The following is a 2793-nucleotide window of genomic DNA, read 5'->3' on the forward strand; positions in this document are numbered from 1 at the left end:
CTTGAAAGAATAGAAATATCATTACTCTGACTAATGATTTTTAACATCTCCATTCATCTTCACTCACAATATTTACTTTGTGATGCTGTCAGACGCAGAGCCACTGAGCTCCACTGAGCCACGCTGCTTCACTGGCTGACATGTTCCTTCATCACCATGAACACACAATCTGTAGTTAATATTTAAGTAAACCAAACACACACGGCGTCCCTCACGAGGATTCATCCTCTGCTAAAAATAGTCCCCAAATAAAAACAGAGATCCTCCCGTTTTGAGTAACGTCAGTATGAAAAGAACAGTTTTAGCAAATTAGTGACCTGTGTAAAAGAAAAAATGTTGTACATTTGTGAGCTTCTTTAGTTTAGTCTGATTGTTGCAGCCTCAACCGGTACGTGATCGTGTTACTGGCCCTGTTTCAGAGTTTCAAATACTCGCCTTTGAGCTCAAGTTTTGGGTTGTGACCAGAAGATAAGATCACATTTACAAGTATCCAAAAATGAGTTTCCTTTGTCAGGACTCTGTGCTCCGCCCGATTGATCGGTGCTCAGAGCAGAGAAACTGCTTCTGGTCGGGATTCTCCAGAACATCTCCCCAATGGAGGTTTTTGTTTAAGCATGTTATAGAGGTTCTCGTGTGGCTCATGAATGCTTCAGGAATCACCTTTAAGATAAGGAGCTGGTTGTTGGAGAGGAGGTGTCCCTCCTTCTCTGCTTGAGCAGTACAGTATGCATTTATTGGTGTTTCCACTGTCAAAAGTTGTGAATGGTATCAAAATAACTGATCCGTACCGCCCTACTTTTTTGATTCCCTTCTGTTGGATTGCCAAAGGAACAGATCTGACCCCTAAAAGGCGGAGCTATACACACTGCAGTCTGTTGGTAGATTTTCCTTTTCACCTGAGCACTCAAGTATCATATCCCAAACTTTCTTTGTTTTTCCAGCTTTTGACTGATTTCTCCCTGGATGCGACCTTCTCTTAAACCAAGCTTGACTCCTTCTTGTAATAAACAGCCACATGCCAAGAAGAGAAGAACACAGAATTTGCCGGGCTTCCTCCATTGCTGCGCTTTCTTCATCTTTGTTGAATTCATTGGCGGGGGACACTGTGTCACACTGCTATGATGTCACGCTATTACGTAGCTGACGCGGCTATCCCCATCCGACTTACACGCCCCCCTACGCAAGCAAGATCGGGGTTTTGTGTATAAAGCTGTTCTGTACTGAACCGAACTCAAACAGACCACTTGGTGGAAACAAGTGTTGGAGTCACCTTCACTGATGGAGCATCGTTTACTGGCCTGCACATTGAGACTGAAGCTGCTCACTGAAGTCAGACACGCTACACCTGCTGTCAACCAAACAGACTTTAAGACATGCAGATCGTGCTTTTGAGGCCGTAGCACCAAACCTTTGGAATCCTCTGCTTTGGTCGATACCTTCTGCTGACTTGGCCTTTCATCAAACATTAAACAGGCCTATTGGTAATCATGTTTACCCAGTCTACTTACTGTGAATCATCCAGGTTTTATTGTGCCAATTATCGGCCTGTGAGCCACACCTTTTTTTTCTGTTTGTATTTCTGTTTGTTGTCCTTTGTTGATCTGAATCACTTTGTGACCTTTATCCATGATAAGTGCTCCATAAATAAAGTTTACATACTTCCGGGACAATGCTAAAACATGAATACTGGTTTCTGGTCTCTGTGTCTGCCTTGCTATATAGTGTGAGCAGATTTTCTGTGCTGCAGTGAAAGTAACTCCAACATGATCCACTCAGTTTCAGTCGGTGTTGTACATAAAGAGCCCAAAAATGCTGGACCTAAACTCCAACGCTAGCTACAGTTTTGTGGGTGTAAAATTCTCACAGCAGCGTAGGGCGAAAATGTAGGCACCGGTTCAGTTCTTACCAGGCTTTAACCTTCTGAAATCTCTACACGACTGGTGATTTTAGGGCAGAGAAGAGACGGGGGGGATAGATAGAATAGAGAAAAATACAAAATGATGCCAGGTTTATGCTTTAAGGGAACATGTGAGGGAGAATTTTATGTTAATGGGGTTAACAGCAGGTAATATAACCACAACAGACTAAACACACACAGAGAGAAGCAACAACTTTTCATGACGTTTTTGAAACGTTTGAGCCTTTTTTGTGTCATTAACATTTCACTGAATGGACTACGATGCAAGGAATTCTCTCTGTGGACATTATGTCGGTTGTTTCATGGATTTAAGACGCGCATGTGTGTGTGTATATGTGTAAGTGTGTTGTTGAGCAGCAGCACAGACGGCTTACTGCTGTGTGGAGAAAGTGAACTTTGAACTGTCAGCTGACTGCAGATAAAACTCTTTTATTACTGTACGGTTCAAGAGGGCTGGAGAGACACGCAGGAACACACAGGAAGGGGGACACACACCACCTGCTCACTGCTTCATCTTTTATTTTATTTTGTGCTTTGACAAAAATAAAGTGAAACTATGCATGAATAAAGAGGAGTGACACATTTATAGGAGGATTCATGGAGCACTGAGCAGACTGCATTTAGTCATCAGGTGGCTTTTCAGGTTCGTCCACAGAGAGCATTTCGGAGCAGAGTCAGGCAGGCTGGTAAGGCCAGGTTCAGTTCAGGAATGTCAGCACGTAACAGGGTGTAGAGAGAGCGACGGGGGAGGGAGGGAGGGGGCCGACAGGAGGGACAAAGAGCAGGAGAGAGAGAGAGAGAGAGAGAGAGAGAGAGAGAGAGAGAGAGAGAGAGAGAGAGAGAGAGCGAGAGAGTCATAAATGCAATAATTACAG

The sequence above is a fragment of the Labrus bergylta genome, chromosome 11, assembly GCF_963930695.1.
Source record: "Labrus bergylta chromosome 11, fLabBer1.1, whole genome shotgun sequence".
NCBI classification, from domain to species: Eukaryota; Metazoa; Chordata; class Actinopteri; order Labriformes; family Labridae; genus Labrus; species Labrus bergylta.